Source organism: Saccopteryx leptura, chromosome 3 (assembly GCF_036850995.1).
Source record: "Saccopteryx leptura isolate mSacLep1 chromosome 3, mSacLep1_pri_phased_curated, whole genome shotgun sequence".
Taxonomy (NCBI): Eukaryota; Metazoa; Chordata; class Mammalia; order Chiroptera; family Emballonuridae; genus Saccopteryx; species Saccopteryx leptura.
The window spans coordinates 323058260-323075602 of record NC_089505.1 but is presented as its reverse complement, the minus strand read 5'-3'; the positions used below and the strand labels follow the sequence as shown (position 1 = coordinate 323075602).

The following is a 17343-nucleotide window of genomic DNA, read 5'->3' as shown; positions in this document are numbered from 1 at the left end:
CCAAGGTCATAAAGATATTTTTCTACAATTTTTTAGCAGCTTTAGAGCATTGGCTTTTATAATCGATCTTATATTAAGTTCTTTTTGTGTATATAAAATAAGGATCAATAATCAAGGCATCACTTTCTCATTTTCTTTAATTATATGTCTATTCTTTCAATAACACCACCCTGATGATTAATGTAGTATTATATAGGCATACTCACTTTATTGTTCTTTACTTTATTGAGCCTTAACTATATTGTATTTTTTTCACATTGAAGATTTATAGTAATCCTGTGTGAAACAAGTTTTCACACATATCTCCAACATAATTTTTTCACTTCCTGTTTCTGTGTCACATACTGGTAATTCTTACAATATTTCAAACTTTCTTATTATAATATTTATTATGGCAATTTGTGGTCAGTGATCTTTGTAGTTACTATTATAATTGTTTTGGAGCACCACAAACTGTGCCCACATATGATTCTAAATGAATTGATAGATTTTGTTCTTGCTACTCTACCTAACTGGCTGTTTCTTATTTCTTTTCCTCTCCTCAAACCTCCCTAGTCCCTGAGACACAAAATATTGATATTAGGCAAATCAATAACCTTACAATAACCTATATGTATTCAAGCAAAAAGAACAGTCAAACATCTCTAAATTTATAATAAATCAAAAGCTAGAAATGACCTTAGTGAGGAAGGCATGTTGAAATCCAAGGTAGATTGAAAGTTAGACTTTCTGTACCAAACAGCCAAACTATGAATGCAAAGAAAAAGCTCTTGAAGAAAAATAAAAGTACTATTTCACTAACTACAAAAATGACAAGAATGTGTCATAGCCTATTGTTTATATGAAGAACGTTTTAGTGGTCTGAATAGAAGGTCAAAGCAGCCACTACATTTCCTTAAGCCAAAGTCTAATTCAGAAGAAGATTCTAGTTGTCTTCTATTCTGTAACTAAGAGATGTGCAAAAAAAAAAAAAAAAAAATTTAAAGTTAATAGAGGCTTCAAAGATAAATTCTACAAAATATTCAAAGAAAAATTAACACCTATCTCCCCAAAAAATTATTCAAGAGGAAGAAAGACCTCCAAGTTCATAATATGAGACCAACATTATCCTAATCCCAAATCCAGATAGAGATGCTACAAAGAAAGAAAATTATAAACCAATAATTTTGATGAACATAATGTTAAAATCTTCACAAAATATGAGCAAAACAGATCCATTAATACAATTAAAAAATCATACACAGTGATCAAGTGGAATTTAATCCAGGTATACAAGGTTGGTGGAATATCTACAAATTAATAAATGTGATACACTATAGAAAATGAAAATTAAAATCACATGATTCTATCAATAGATTTCAGAAAAAAGAATTTGTTAAATTCCAGCACCTGTTTTTTATAAAAATTCTCAGCAAAGTAGGAATAGAGGAAACATTCCTTAACTTAATAATGACTATACGGCCCTGGCCGGTTGGCTCAGCGGTAGAGCGTCGGCCTGGCGTGCGGGGGACCCAGGTTTGATTCCTGGCCAGGACACATAGGAGAAGTGCTCATTTGCTTCTCCACCCCCCCCCCCTGTCCTTCCTCTCTGTCTCTCTCTTCCCCTCCCGCAGCCAAGGCTCCATTGGAGCAAAGATGGCCCGGGCGCTGGGGATGGCTCCTTGGCCTCTGCCCCAGGTGCTAGAGTGGCTCTGGTTGCGGCAGAGCAACGCCCGGGAGGGGCAGAGCATCGCCCCCTGGTGGGCAGAGCGTTGCCCCTGGTGGGCGTGCCGGGTGGATCCTGGTTGGGCACATGCGGGAGTCTGTCTGACTGTCTCTCCCCGTTTCCAGCTTCATAAAAATACAAAAATAATAATAATAATAATAATGACTATACAAAACAAATCTAGCCAACATTAAACTCAATGGGAAAAACTACAAGCATTTCTCTTAAATTAAAGAACAAGACATGGATGTCTGCTTTCACAACTCTTATTCTACATAACATTGAAAGTCCTTGTCACAACAATCAGACAAGAAGAAGAAATAAAAGGCATCCAAATTGGAAAAGAAGTAAAACTAACATTATTTGCAGATGACACAATACTGTGTATAGAAAACCCTAAAAGTCCACCAAAAAAACCCTGCTAGAATTGATAAATGAATTTAGTATAAAGTAGCAGGATATGAAATAAATATCAGAAAATCAGTTGCATTTTTAAAAATGTATCTTTTTATTTTAGAGAGAAAAGAAGGGAAAGAGAGAGAGAGAGAGAGATTAATCTATTAATCTGTTCCTGTATGTGCCCTGACTGCTTATTAATTCTACAACCTATGCAGATTGAGATCAACCAAGTTATTCAGCCAGGGCTTAGTTGAATTTTATAGACCAATAATGAACTATCAGAAAGGGAAACCAAGACAGCTGTACCATTTGCAATTGCTTCAGAAAGAATAAAATACCTAAGAATAAATTTAAACAAGAATTTAAAAGGTCTGTACTTGGAAAATTATGACACTGAAAAAGGAAATTGAAGAATATACAAATAAGTAGAAGCATATACCATGTTAATGAAAAGAAAGAATTGGCATCATTAAAATGTTTATATTACCCAAAGCATTGTGTAGATTCAATAAAATTTCTATCAAGGCACCAACAGTGTATGTCACAGAACTAGAACAAATATTTCAAAAAATAATATGGAACCACAAAAGTCCTCAAATAGTCACAGCAATCCTAAGAAAGAACAAAGTTGGAGGAATCATGCTATTTGATATAAAACAATAATACAAGGCTATATTAGTTAAAACAGCATTGTACTGTCATAAAAAAAAAGACATATAGATCAATGAAACAGAATAGAGAGACTAGAAATTAATCCATATCTTTATAGTCAATTGATATTTAAAAAATAAGGGAAGAATATACAATGGAATAAAGATATTCTATTCAATAAATGATGTTAGGAAAATAGGAAGTATAGAGGCAAAAAAAAACCTAATTATCTTTTTACACCATACACAAAAGTAAATTCAAAATGGATTAGAAACATAAATGTTAGAATCAAAACCATAAAAATTCTAAGAGAATACATAGGCTGTAAAATTTCAGACCAATATTATATTGTTAAATTTTATTGCGGTGACACTGATTAACATAATTAGACAGGTTTTAATTGCTCAATTTTACAACACATCACCGTACACATTATTGTGTGTTCACCCCCAAAGTCAAGTCTTTGTTCATCACCATTTATTGACTCTACAAGCTCTTCCACCTCCCTTTGTCATGGCTATCATCACATTGTTGTCCATGTCCATGATGTTTTTTTGTTTGTCTATTTGTTTGCTTGTTTTTGTCCTTTTTTACTCTATTCCTTCACTCAACAACTTACTCTCCAGGACAGCTGTCATCCTTCTCTCTATGTACAAGTCTGTTTTTATTTTTCTTGTTAGTTTATTTTGTTCATTAGATTCCACATGAGTGAAATCATATGGTATTTGTCTTTCTATAACTGACTTATTTCACTTGGCATAATGATCTGCAGGTAATCCATGTTGTCACAAAAAAATAAGATTTTCTTTTTTATGGCTTCATAGTATTCCACTATATAAATGTACCACAGCTTTTTTTTTATAAAGTCAGTTACTGTTGGGCACTTTGGTTCTTACCAGATCCTGGCTATTGTAAATAGTGCTGTAATGAACATAGGGGTGCATATAATCTTTTTAATTACTGTTTGGTAATTCTTAGAATAAATTTCCAAAAGTGGGATTACTGGGCTGAAGGAAAGTTTTGGTTTTTAATTTTTTGAGGTAATTGTGTACTGCTTTTCATAGTGGCTGCAGCAATCTTTATTCCCTCTAACAGTTTATGAGGGTTCCCTTTTCTCCACAGACTTTCCAGTACTTGTTTTATATTGATTTATTGACTATGGACATTCTGACAGGTGAGGGGTAATATCTCATTGTAGTTTTATTTACAGTTTTTGATGATTAATAGTGTTGAGCATCTTTCCATACATCTATTGGCTATCTATGTGTCTTCTTTAGAAATGTGTCTATTCTGGTGTTTTGCCCATTTTTAATTGGATTGTTTGTCTTTTTGGTGCTGAGTTGTAATGTTTTTTATAAATTTTAGATATTAATCTCTATCAGATGTATTAGCAAAAATGTTTGTCATTAGATGGGTTTTCTCTTATTTTGTCGATGGTTTCCTTTGCAGTAGAAACAAAACAAAAACAAAAACAAAACAAAAAGAACAAATAAAAAAAAACTTTTTAGTTTAATGTAGTCCCATTTGTTTATCTTTTCTCTCATTCCCTTTGCCCAAGGAGATAGATCTGAAAAAATGCTGCTATGAGAAATGTTTGAGATTTTACTATGTTTTCTTCTAGAATATTGATAGTTTTATGTCTAATATTTAAGTCTTTAATATATTTTGAGTTTATTCTTGTGTATGGTGTAAGAAGATGGTCTAGTTTCCTTTTTTTACATGTATCTTTCCAATTTCTCCAACACCACTTCTTGAGTAGACTGTCTTTACCCCACTGTATGTTCTTGCCTTCTTTGTCAAATATTGACTATGTAGGCATGGATTTATTTCTGGACATTATATTCTGTTTCATTAATTCATATGTCTGTTTTTATGCCAGTATCTTGCTGTTTTAAATACAATGGGTTTGTAGAATTGTTTGATATTAGTTATTGTGATTCCTTCAGCTCTGTTCTTCTTTCACAAGATTGCTATGGTTATTTAGGGACTTTTGTGATTTCCTATTCATTTTTGAAATATTTGTTATAGTTCTGTAAAATACACCGTTGGTATTGTGATAAGAATAGAATTGAATCTATATATTGCTTTGGGTAACTTAGTCATTTTAATCATGCTAATTCTGGTCCTAGCCAGTGGCTCAGTGGTAGAGCATCAGCCCTGTGTGTGGATGTCCCAGGTTTGATTCCCGGCCAGGGCACACAGAAGTGCCCATCTGCATCTCCACCATTCCCCCTCTCTTTTCTCTCTCTCTCTCTTTCTTCCCCTCCCGCAGCCAAGGCTTCATTGGAGTAAAGTTGTCTCGGTGCTTGGAATGGCTCCATGGCCTCCACCTGAGACACTAGAATGGCTCCGGTTGCAACAGAGCAACACCCCAGATGGGCAGAGCATTGCCTCCTGGTGGGATTGCCAGGTGGATCCTGGTCAGGAGCATGTAGGAGTCTGTCTCTCTGCCTCCCCACTTCTTGCTTCAGAGAAATTAAAAAAAATGCTAATTTTCTATTCATGAAAACAGTATATGTTTCCACTTGTTTGTATCTTTTTAAATTTTTTCTTCAGCATTTTATAATTTTCCAAGTACAGGTCTTTTACATTTTTTTATTAAATTTATTCATAGGCATTTTATTATTTTGAAGCAATCATGAATGGTGTTGTTTTCTTGGTTTTCATTTCTGATAGATCATTATTAGTATAAAAATGCAACTAATTTCTGGATATTTATTATGTATCCTGTTATTTTACTAGGTTCATTTATGAGTTTTAGTAGTTTTTTGTTGTTGTTGAAGCTTTAGGATTCTCTATAAACAGTATAATGACAGTTTATTTTTTACTTTCCAATTTAAATGCTTTTTACTTCTTCTATTGGACTAATTGTTTTCACTAGCTGATTGCTGTCACTAGGACTTCCAGTATTGTATTAAATAAAAATGGTTCTATTAGACAATGCTTTCTGTTCCTAATCTTAAGGAAAATGCATGTATTTTTCCCCTTGAGTATGATATTGATATTGGGTTTATCACTATAGTCTTTATTACATTGAGGTATGTTCCCACTATTCAGAGTTTTTTACATAAATGGGTGCTAAATTTTAACAAATGCTTTTTCTGCACGTTTTGATGTGATTATATCATTTTTACTCTTTATTTTGTTGATACGGTGTATCATGCTTGCTGATTTGCAAAAGTTTTATTATCCTTACTTCTCCAGAATAAATTCCACTTAATCATTGTGTGTGACCTTATTTGTTGAGGATCTTAGCATTTGTGTTCATTAGGGATATTGGCCTATAATTTTCTTTGCTTGCTTTCTTCTTTCTTTCTTTCTTTCTTTCTTTCTTTCTTTCTTTCTTTCTTTCTTTCTTTCTCTCTTTCTTTCTTTTTTTATTTAATTTTGTAGTGTTTTTATCTTGTTTTGGAATTAGGTTAATGCTGGTCTCCTAAAGTGAGCTTAGGTGTCTTCTCTTTTCTTAAAATTTTTAGAATAGGTTGAGAAGGATAAATGTTAATTCTGTGTTGAATGTTTGAAAAATTCACCTGCAAAGCCATCTGGTTCAGAAGTTTAATTTTGGGGAAATTTTTTGATTATTGGTTTAACTTCTCTGGCTATAATCTGCTGACTTAGATTCACTGATTCCTTCTGATTCAGTTTTGGGAAACAATATTTTTCCAGGAATTTATCCATTTATCCAGATTGTCCAATTTTTTTGCATATAATTGTAATTTTTTAACAGTGCTTCATATTTCTCTGGTGTCTGTTATTTTTTCTCTTTTATAGATTATTTTATTTTTTTGGATACTATCTCATTCTTTTTTTATGAGTTTGTTTAAAGGTTTGTCAGTCTACTTTATCTTTTCAAAGAACCACCTATTGCTTTCATTGATTTTTTTGTGTTGTATTTTTAGTCTCTATTATATTTATTTCTGCTCTTACCTTTATTCATTTCTCCTACTCTGGGCTTTGGCAGCTGTTCTTTTACAAGCTCCTTTAAATTTAAGGTTAGATTATTCATTTGTGATATTTTTTGTTACTTGACATAGTCTCATAATGCTATAAATTTACCTCTTAGGGCTGATTTCACTGTGTCCCATAAATATTGATATGTTTGTATTCTCATTTTAATTTGTTTTAGGTATATTTTTTATTTATTCCTTCATCTGGCTGTTAACACATTTATTGCTTGGTAACATTTGTTTAGCCTTCAGGTCTTTGGGTGCTTTTCTGTTTTTTTCTTATGATTGATTTCTAGTTTCACATAATTATGGTCAGAGAATATGTTTGAAATGATGCATTTTGTGTTTAACGTGGTTTATCCTAGAAAATGTCCCATGTGCACCTGAAAGGAATGTATATTCTGCTGCTTTGGGATGAAATGGTATAAAGATATCAATTAAATTCAGTTAATCTAATGTGCCATTTAAAAGCTACCATTTCCTTGTTAATTTCTGTCTGGAAGATCTATCCATTGATGTCAATGTGGTGTTAAATTCCCCTATTGTGACTGTCTGGCTTTCAATCTCTTCTTTAAATCAAGTTTTGCTTTACACATTTAGGTGCTCCTACAATGTGTGTGCAACTGTTTACAATGGTTGTATTTTTTTGTTGGATTGTTCCCTTTATTATTATGTAGTGTCTTTCTTTATCTCCCACTATAGCATTTGTTTTAAAAATTGTTTTTTCACATATACATATTGCTACCCCAGACATTTTTTTATTTCCATTTACAATAAAAAATTTTATCTCTTATTTTGTATCTTTCATTCTGAGGTGGATCTCTTAAATTCGGTACATGTATGAGTTTTGCTTTCTTATCCTATGTCTTTTAATTGGAATGCATTTAATCCAGTTACATTTAAAGTGGTTATTGATAGGTACATATTTATTGCCAATTAATTTTTTTAACTATGTTCCTTTTTTATATATTTTCTTTTTCTTCTTATTCTTCTTAAAGCAGACCCTTTAACTTTTTTTTTAAATTACTATTTTGGTTATAACAAATATCTTTAGCATTTTAATTTTTTATTTTTGGTCTGGAGAGCTCTTTATTTCACCTCCAATTTATTTATTTTTATTCAGTGAGAGGAGGGGAGACAGAGAGTCCCTCACATGCACTCTGATTGGGATCCCCCTGGCAAGTCCTCCAAGGGGCAATGCTCTGCCCATCTGGAGCATTGTTCAGCAACCAAGCTCTTCTTAGTGACTGAGGTGGAGGCCATGGAGCCATCCTTAGCACCCAAGGCCAACTTGCTCCAATCAAGTCATGGCTACTGGAGGAGAAGAGAGAGAGAGAAGCCAGAGGGGAAGGGGTGGAGAAGAAGATGGGTGCTTCTCCTGTGTGCCCTCACTAGGAATTGAGCCGAGGGCATCCACACTGGGCTGGTGCTCTACCACTAAGACAACCAGCCAGGGCCCCCTTCAATTTTAAAGGATAGCTTTGCTGAGTAAAGTAGTTTTGGTTTTAGATTCTTGTTTTTTATCATTTTGGATATTTCTTGCCAATCCTTTTTTGCCTGAAATATTTTGTTAAGAAATCAGCTGACAACCTTATGGCAGCACTATTTTAAGTAACTACCTGCTTTTCTTTTGTTGCTTTTAAGATTTTTCTCTTTGTCTTTAATAATTAATTGTGGTGTGTCTTGGTGTGGGCCTCTTTGGCTTCTTTTTTAGGACTCTGTGAGTTTTTTGGACTTAAGTGTCTTTTTCCTTCACCAGGTTAAGAAAATTTTTAGCTATTATTTCTTCAAATAGGTTCTCAATTCCTTATTTTATCTCTTCTTCTTCTGGTATCCCTAAGATACAGATGTTGTGATGTTTCATATTGTCTCAGTGTTTTTCAACCACACTTTGTGGACTGGCCCTGAAGAGTTAACCACACTGAAGTTGTATGAAGATGATAGACCTAATGTTTATAGACTCTATAATATTTAAACAGAATCATGGTGGTTAACTCTTTTGTGGGAAAGCAAAAATTTTTTGGCATACTTGCATCAGTCTGTGAACCAGAGATTGAAAACCACTGCCTGAAAGTACCTTCATTATTTTTAATACTTTTTATTTTTCTTCTTCTGATTTGGTTTTTTTTTTTCTACATTGTCTTCCAAATCACTGATTTGATCCTTTGCTTACATTTTTTTCCTTCTAGTGTATTCTTGAGGTCATATATTGTATTCTTCATTTCTAAGTGGTTGCTTTTTATGGTTTCTATTCTTCTTTATGCTTATTATTTTTGTTGAAGTTTTCATTTGTTCTTTGAACATCCATATAACCATTACTCTAAACTCTATATCTATAAATTGCTTGTATCTGTTTTAGCTCTTTTTCTAGACATTTCTCCTGTTTGGTCATTTAGGGCTTGCTTTTTTTTCTCTCCCCATTTTGGCTGCTTCTTTTGGTTTGTTTCTATGAATTAAATAGATCTGCTATGATTCCCAGTCACTGTTGGGTGGCTTTATGTAGTGGGTATTCTGTTGGGTCTATTGTTGTAGATTTCTTGATTACTCGAGCTGTATGCTCTAGGTATGCCTTTTGTGTGGGTTATGTGGGGACTCATATTGTAATTGGATTTTGATTACTATAGTACCATTGTGTGTGGGCTCAGCCCTCAGTCTGGATGGCTGTTAGGCTCTACTTCAACCAATGTGTGTGAATGATTATACAGGTGCTGACTACAGAAAGTCGGTACACCTCTGCTGAGTTTGGTGCCCGACAAGCTCTCATTTAGGACATGCTACTTGTAATTAATTGGATCCTGCTGTGATGTTGTCTGCAATTGGACACCAAGTGTGTTGGTTCTGGGCCTCTTGGAAGGAAGAACTTGATGCAAGCCAATATAAGACATTGGCTGTGACTGGCCAGCAGCCAATTGAAGCTATAGGCAATCCACAGTTTATGGCAGTCTCTTCAGGATTTAAGTGCACATGAGAAGGACCAAGGTATCACCAAGGAAGGCTTATACCAACACCTTTACTAGGGACAAGTCAGCAAAAGTCACAAGGCACCCTGAGACTGGCCTTGGGCTGTCTCTACCTGCTGAATGTCTGTTAAGCTTTATTACTGAGAGAGCCTCTGGTGGAGTGTAATACCAGTGGCTGAGGCCAAGCATGTTCATATTGGATTCAGGCAGATGGTAGAGGAACTGCAGACCTAGAAAGCAGTGGGCTATTCATGTTTATTAGATTCTCTCAATAGTGGGTGAAAAAACAAGCAGGGAAAAACCTCTTCTTACAGAAACAAGTGAATAAACAACAAATGTCCCCTCAAATTGGTAGGTAAGTGATCCACCTAATGGCCCCTCGCAGTGGCAGACAAACAATCTGTGCCAAAGGATAGTACCCATAGCCTTATATAAGCAACACACACATGTGGCTGTGCCACATGCTCACACTAGAATCATGCAAAGTACAAGTGAGCAAGCCTAACACAGCTGTTTTCCCAACATTCTACACCTTTAGGGTTGCTCACCTTACAATCTATGAGACAGATACCTTCTAATGGTCCTTGTGTGAGGAGTGAGATACATTACATCACAGAAACAGCACAGAATATAGCAATTAAATTACAAAAACACAAACTATGCAAAGGTGCTTTTTACAATGTTTACCTGAGCACTCCGCTCAGGGAGTTAACTGGAGACCGGCCTCTAGCACCTGACCCCATGGTACCAATAAAGTCATCCATTGTAAGTAAGAGGCATATATATTCTAGGGCCATGTTCATTAAAGAAAGTGTCCTTGGCTCTGGCTGGTTGGCTCAGTGGTAGAGTGTCAGCCTGGCATGTGGCAGTCCTGGTTTTTTTGTTTTTTGTTTTTTTTTTAGTCCTGGTTTTGATTTCCAGCCAAGTCACACAGAAGAAGCACCCATCTGCTTCTCCACCCTTCCCCCTCTCTTTTTTATCTATCTCTCTCTTCCCCTCCCGCAGCCAAGGCTCCACTGGAGCAGTTGGCTTGGGCACTGAGGATGATTCCATGGCCTCCATCTCAGGTACTTGAATGGCTCTGGTTGCAACAGAGCAACATCCCAGACAGGCAGAGCATCACTCCCTAGTTGGCATGCCGGGTGGATCCCAGTTGGGCGCATGTGGAAGTCTGTCTCTCTACCTCCCCGCTTCTCACTTCAGAAAAATAAAAAATAGTGTTCTTGGTGTGTCTCTGCAATTGGATAGGAGCAGCTTTTCAGTGCATCAGGGCCTTTGTAGGTGCTGTGGACACCCCCCCACCACCCCAGTCAGGTCTCCCGTAGTTCTGTCTACAAGTGGCATATACTTCCAGCATGGGAACTGGTATTCTCCTCTTTTCACAGTCCCAGCTCCAACAGTTCATTATACTGCTGAATAGTCAGTCCATGATTGTGCCAAGCTGTCTGTGCAAATCACCAAAAGTGAAGGTTTGTTACTGGAAACTACCCATATAGTTCCTTGATAACAAACTTCAGTATCTTTCCATAAGTGCTTTGTTTGTTGTCACAAGCCCCATCCAGACCTCTCAAAGGTCAAGCTCACAGGGCCTGGCAGGGTCAAACACATTCAAGGCCTGTGCTGACTTGAAAGTTCTTTTAGCTGTTGCAAAAGCAACCTGGGCCAGCTAAAGCCAACACATTAGAAGGAGACTGGAGGATTGCTAATTCCACATGGGGCCTCTGACCTTCTGCCTGTCCCTGTTAGATGGGTCCCTCAGGCTCCTCCCACCCCACCTTTCAAACTGGAACAATGAGTTTTAAGGATCCTCCTCTCCCTCAACTCTCTCCAACAAATAATTCTGCAACTGTTTAACCTGAGCTTTAACCATTTTATTGACAGTGGCCCTAGCCACTGGTATCCCCCACTTTTTTAGTGGCTGGAACCTCTTTTCCAGCTTAAGCTGCCACCAAAGCTCTAACAGGACTCTATTAGACCTGCCATCTAATTTCTTTTTATCTGCCCTGGCAGTAATCAAATCTACCCACATCTAGGTTCATTAACATTTACAGGCCCCTTTCTCTTGTTAGTTGTTGGGGGCGGGGGCAGCATGGGCAGCAGCCTGCACATCCTTATGGTTCTGTGCTACCTCCACCTCCTTTAAGTCTTCCACCATCTGTGTAACTATATTGATGGGCTGCCCCACATAGGGGCTTAAGATAGCCACTAGTAATCCAAAAAGGGTTGAGAGGGTACTAAGAGAATAAGGCCCCTCATTCTTGCCGTCAATACTTCCTCATCTGGCCCATGAGACCTCAGTTTGAAAGCAGCATTTCTCATGCCTAGTTACCAGATAATCTGCTGCAGCTCAGTATCTGACTGTGCCCAATTTACTGCCCCCGGCAAGTCTTCAGTATTCTGCCAGACTGTACAAATGGCAGCCATCATCCATTCTAATAGTGAAAAGTTTCCTGGGTTCTCATGGCAGTTCTAAACACATTGCCTCAAGGAGGAATGTGAGGTAATAGTGGCTAATCTCTCCATCTTTGTTCCAGAGAACATGATGCTATCTACCCATATGTCTCACAGCCACAGTAACCAAGCTGCCAGGGACTCAATGAGTTCTACCCTAACTTCAACAACTCTATCTGGGTATAGGGCCAGACCACAGAGCCCTCAACTACCTTTTGGAAGGGGTTGTGCCTGCCCCTGAGGCACTTTTGGCAGCTGGATTTCTACTTTCTGGGTGACCACCAGCTGTGTTCTGAGGTTGCCAAAGGCAGTTTCATCCCAAACTTCTTCTTTCTCAGAGGAGGAGGAGTTTGAAATGCCTGCTACCACTGACTCAGAGTTGCTCTGCCAGTGACACTCCTTCTTCAGTGATCACTTTGATCTGCCAGCTCTTGGCCTGAAGCTGAAACTTGAGCTCTTGATCCTAAAGTTGTTTCTTTAACAACTGCCATTGCCAGCATTCAGCTTCTAGGGAAAACTGGATCTCTTAAACCTTCCATTTCTTCTCAAGCAACCATTCCAGCTCATGCCATTGTTAGTGTTCAGTCTGCAGCTTTTTCTGGAGCTTTTGTTCTCATGCAGCCTCTTGTAAAGAGCTTTCAGTTTCTTCTTGCAGGGCTGTAACTAATACCCAGCCCATGACCCCCAACAGGATAGCCACAGGGAACCATATGCTGGAAAACAATGGCCACTCCTCTAGTCAACCCTTCAAGGGTGTTTGTGGGTCTATACTAGTCTGATCCAAATCTTGCCCACTATACAAGATGTAATGCCAGTGTCAAGGCCAGGAAGATTCACAATGAATTTGGGAAGACTGTAGTGAACTACAGAGCTGGAAAGTGGTGGAACACTCCCACTTATTACATTCTTACAACAATGGGGAAACGAACAGACAGGGGAATACCTCTTCTCACAGCAGCAGGCAAACAAACAGCAAAATGGTCCCTCAGAGTTGGGGGCAAGTTATCTACCAAATGGCCCCTTGCAGTGGCAGGTGAGCAATCAGCACCAAAGGAAAGTACCCATAGCTTTACACAAGATGTACACACATGGTTCTGCCATATGCTCACACACTAATTATGTAAAGTGCAAGTGAGCAAGCCTAACACAGCTATTTTCCCATCATGGATTCGGGAGGATGAGGCTTTTGGATCTCCCTTGATAGGAAATGCCAGTTAGGCTTCAGGGCAGGTGGTATGTAAGCCCCACCCCAGGCATATGTCTCAGTTTGTTCCAAACTTTGCCCGCACCTCAGCAGGACAGGATCACTAAAAGTCAGGCAGATGGGACTTTGATGTCCAAAGTAGTGGTCTGCCAACAGCCAGCCGGGTGGTTCTATTGAATCCCCCATGAGGGAAAAATGCCAGTCAGATGCACTTGAAAGCAAAGGGAATGGCTCCTGTTTCAAAACCAGACAACTGAATCACTGTTACTCCCTAAGCCTGGTCAGACCTCTCCTCCTCAAGGCTGCTGACTCCACCACAGGGCCTAATGTTTCCTGGGTGGGGCAAATTACTGCATGAAGGAGGGTACCCCGCCTAGGAATGATGACAGCTGTGGTATAGGAAGATGACTCAGCACAGTGACTTTGGTAGCTGTCCCCCTGTATTTCTCCCTAGAGCCACAAATCTCAAACTCTCTTCATGGGACACTAGTCAGCTCAGCCCTCTCTACAACAGACACTGGGCTAAATGGTTAGATAAAGATTTTGTGTTGACCTTTTAAGGGGATATCTGGCAGGGGTCATCAAACTTTTTATAAAAACTGCCCACTTTTGCAGTGCTGGTCAACCTGGTCCCTACCACGCAACCAAACAGCCTAGCGATTGGCCCACCATGAAAGCTGGACTACCCACTAGTGGGCGGTAGGGACCAGGTTGACCAGAACTGCAAAAGTGGGCGGTTTTTATAAAAAGTTTGATGACCCCTGCTTCTTTCTGGCAAATAGAAACTTTGTACCTTTTTACAGCCAAATGTTATGTGGATGCCTCATTCCATCTCTGGTGCTCTAAGCTGGGGCATCCGGCTGTGGGTTTAGGTCCCTCCCTTGTTAGGGGGAAATCCTCACACAGCTGAGATATTTTTCCAGCACCTCACTCTTAGCTTGTGGGAGCAGAGCCATTCCTTCCACATATCCTTCCAACCACTCTAAATGTGGCTTCTTCTATGAATTGTTGGTTATAAGATTCTTCTTCATTTAGTCTTGAGTTGATTTTTCAGGATGACTCTTCTTAAATGTAGTTGTAACTCCAGTTTGGTCTTGGGAGGGGGTGGGTTATTATCCACCCATTTTGCTACCATCTTTTATCTCCAAGCTCAGAAGTCTTGCATAGCAATATACTTTTTAACATATAACATCAGGCAAGAAAAACAAAAGAAAAAATACATTAATTGAACTACATCAAACTAAAAAGTTTTTGCACAACAAAAGAGACCATCAACATCATATTTATGATATATCTGATCAGGACTATCAATCCAAAATTTATAAGAAACTTATATAACTCAACACCAAAAACTAAACAGTTCAAGTAGCAAATAGACAAAGAACCTGGATAGACAATTCTCCAAAGAGGATGTATAGATGGCCAATAGACTTATGAAAAAGATGTTTAATGTCACTAATCATCAAAGAAATGAAAATTTAAACCACAACAAGCTATTGCCTCGCACCTATTAGAATGACTATCATCAATAAATCAACACACGAGTGTTGGCGAGGATGTGAAGAAAAGGGAAAACTTGTGAACTCTTAATGGAAATGCAGATTTGTGCCACCACTGTGGAAAGCAGTATGGAATTACCTCAAAAAATTAAAAATGAAACTACCTTCTGATCCAGCAATCCCACTTCTGGTAATATATCCTAAGAATCTTGAAACGCTAATTTGAAAGAGTATATGAACCCCTATGTTGACTATAGCATAGTTTACAACAGCCAAGATTTAGAAACAGCCCAAGTGTCCATCAGTAAATGAGTGGGTCAAAAAGGAAATCTTACCTTATACAACATCCTGAAAGGACCTGGATAGTATTATACTAAGTGAAATAAGCCAGGAAAAACAAAGACACATACCATGTGATTTCACTTATATATGGACTCTGTTGAACACAATAAACTAATAAAAAGTAGATAAAGACTCAATACAGAGAACAGACTGACAGCTGTCAGAGGGGATGGGACTTGGTAGGCTTGGTGAAAAGGGTGAAGGGATTAAAAAAAGGGAAAAACTCATAGAAACAACAGTATGGGGATTACAAGAGGGAAAAGGTATAGGATGAGCAGAAGTAGGTAAATGGGGGGATAAGCAGTGATGGTAGGAGCATGACTTGGAGTGGTGAACACACAGTATAATATTCAGATGAAGTATTATAAAATTGTTCACCTGAAACCCACATAATTTTATTAATCAAGGTCATTCTCATAAAAGAAATAAAAGAAGTGGAGCCTGAAGATGTGACTGAATTTCTACAATTTCATGATAAAACTTTTATGGATGAGAAAGTGCTTTTTATGGATGATCAAAGAAAGTCATTTCTTGAGATAGAATGTACTTTTGTGAAGATATGAAGATTGTTGAAAAGACAATAAAGTATTTAGAATACCACATAAACTTAGTTTGTAAAACAGTGGTAGGGTTTGGGAAGATTGACTTTAATTTTATTTTTTACCTAGTTGTAAATTTAAACTTTATTAAAAGAATTTATACACCAAAAAGAACAAAAAAAAGCTTCTGAATTAATTTTTAACATCTGTTGAAATGCACCTTCATGGTCTTAATTGATTTGGAACTCAAATTACAGTTATACTTGAGGATCCCAATGTAAACAAGGTAACCCTATATGTAAAGATTATACTAAATTTTAATAAGGTAACTTCTATACTCACAGGGCAGTTAACAAATATATATTAGAGAACAAATAGGCATGCGTCACCTCAACCTTTTGAATTATTGCTTTACCTAAATTCCCCACGGTCATAGAATTTATTTCCCTAAAATATCTCATAGAGATTGACTCCAATTTTGAAAGAAGTTTTACCACAGTAAAAATGATATTAAATACATCACATACTACCAATCAATCTTTCATGAAAGGAAGAGTCAATCGATGCAAACAACTTTACTTTTACCTTATTTTAAGAATTTGCCACAGCAACCCCAATGTTCAGCAAACATCCTCCCTGATAAGTTACCATATATCAATATCAAGAAAACACCCTCCACCAGCAAAAAGATCCCAACATACTAAAAGCTTGGATGATGGTTAACATTTTTTAACATTAAATTGTTCTCTTAATTAAGGTGCCTACATTAAAAAAAAAAACAAAAAAACAGAATACTATTGCATACTTAATGGAGTATAGTAGTGTAAACATAACTTCATATGCAATTGCTTTAGTGCAGTGATCTGGAACTGAAACCACAATATGTCTCCGGTACATCTGTAATGTCTGCTAAAGTCCCTTAAGCTAAATTCTTCAAGCGTGCAATTTTTCAAGATCATTTGATTATTCTAAATTACTGCATACATTTTAGAAATAGCTTGTCAATTTCTACTAAAATAAAACCTATTATGATTTCGAATGAGACTATGTTGAATATATGAAAAATTTGAAGAATTAACCTCCTAACAACTTCAAATCTTTCAATCTACGATCATAACAGACCTTTCCATTATATTTAAATTTTAATTTTTTTCAGCAATATTTTAGTGTTTTCTGTGAGGAATTCTTTCATCAAATTTATTTTTATGTTCTTTATGCTTTTTATTTATTGTAAGTGATATTTTGAATATTTTATTTTTAATCATCTGTTTCTGACACATAGAAATATATTTTTATATATTGATATATTCTGTAATGTAGCTTAATTTTCCTTTTTTATTTTATTTATTTTTTTATTAAGTGAAAGGAAGAGAGGCAGGAAGGCAGAGAGACAGACTCCTGCATGTGCCCCAACCAGGATCCACTAAGCAAGCCCCCTACAGGGTGATGCTCTGCCCATCTGGGGCCGCTGCTCTGTTGCTCAGCAACCAAGCTATTTCAGTGCCTGAGGCAGACCATGGAGCCATCTTCGGCACCTGGGCCCAACTTGCTCAAACCATTTGAACCATAGCTTCAGGAGGAGAAGACAGAAAGAGAGAAGAGAGAGGGGTAAGGGTGGAGAAACAAATAGTTACTTCTCCTGTGTG

The 17343-nt window shown here is 37.1% G+C and overlaps 1 protein-coding gene across 4 annotated transcripts in view; it reads left to right on the top strand.

Moving 5' to 3' along the window:
- Positions 1–17343, top strand: part of SNTG1 (syntrophin gamma 1) — a 587020-nt gene that overhangs the window by 365414 nt on the left and 204263 nt on the right. The gene's annotated exons all lie outside the window — the stretch shown is intronic.